This window comes from Nanorana parkeri, unplaced genomic scaffold, assembly GCF_000935625.1.
Source record: "Nanorana parkeri isolate BGI_ZX_2015 unplaced genomic scaffold, ASM93562v1 scaffold1484, whole genome shotgun sequence".
NCBI classification, from domain to species: domain Eukaryota; kingdom Metazoa; phylum Chordata; class Amphibia; order Anura; family Dicroglossidae; genus Nanorana; species Nanorana parkeri.
In genome coordinates, this window is record NW_017307752.1 from 240,024 (window position 1) to 241,543 (window position 1,520).

Sequence of the window (1,520 nt, forward strand, 5' to 3'; positions counted from 1 at the left end):
CCCCTCACATTAGGAGCCTCCTTTACATCAGGAGCCCCTCTTTAAATCAGGAAGCCCCATCACATCAGAGTCCCCACCCCCCTTTACATCAGAATCCTCCTTCACATCCGGACCATTTACATCAGAGTTCCCCTTTACATCAGCTCCCCCCTTCACACCAGAGGCCCCCTTCACATCAGAGTCCCCTTTTATATCAGCTCTCCATAAAAAAAAATTCCTTTGAGATCACAGTCCCCCTTCACATCAGAGTCTCTCCCTTCACATCAGAGTTCCCTTCACATGAAAAGCTCCCTTTTTACATCAGAGTCCCTCTTCACATCAGAGTCTCTCCATATACTTTAGAGCCCCCCTTCACATGAAAAGCCCCCTCTTCACATCAGAGTACCTCCCTTTACATTAGAGTCACCTTCTTTCACATGAGAAGCCACCTTTTCATATCAGAGTCCCTTTACATCAGAGTTCCCCCATTACATCAGAAAACAGAGTCCCCCTTTCACATCAGAGTCCCCCCTTCACATAAGAGTCCCTTCCTTCACACCAGAATCCCCCTTTACATCAGAGACCCTTTTTACATCACAGTCCCCCCTTTACATCAGGAGCCCTCCTGCACCATAGAAAGGCAAGATGCTGTGTGAAAATGTTGAGGCACCCCCTGAGGTAGGCAATAGGCACATTGGTTGATAAAGGCTGCTCTAGACCTCTATATAGCCTTGTTCTCATCACTTTACTGCCCTGCTGAAAAGTGATGCACATGGAACTACCACACCGCAACCAATGGTTTGGTACGCAATTGCGCCGCTGTCCGGTGTACCTGCCAAAAGTGTCATGCTGTCTTATTTTTGCCATGCCATGCTGTGGCAATGTGTCCAGCTGCAGTACTACCTTGTCAGTGGGTGGATCAACATCCTGTTTTTACAGCCCCTTGGAGGCCCATGTGAATGTCCTACTACTACTAATACTTGCAAAACTTAGAAATGAAGCCAAAACAGCACCGTCAGCCTTTTTTTGTTGCAATCTGTGTCCCGTTAGGGTCTGAAGGCACAACAAGAAGTGTAAGGAAATGCCTCCAAAGTAAGGAAAATCTGTGGTGGTTAGCACGGTCCCTAGAACTAGTGTCCCCATTGCAAGATTTCCCATCTATTCCTGTTTTGGTGACAACCTGAAATTTGGAATTTTCTTTCACTTCCACTCACAGCGAAAATGGTCACCCAGATGAATAGAATCTCCACAACGGGAACACAGACAATGATATGGATCCAACAGGTGATCTAATCCCTCTTCACTGGATCCAAAACGAAATCAAAACGTTTTGGCTTCAGCTGCACTATAACTACAAAAAGTGTTACACTACGCTAAACCTTCCACACAAACCTTTTTATAATCAAATATATTAATCAAATCCAGTATATGGAAACACTAAGATGAAAAAAGCATTTGTGGGTTTAGCCAATCATTTTTTGGCTTATTAATTGTTCATGGTCCACGTAACTGGGGGCGTGGCAGGGGGTGAGTCCTTTGCC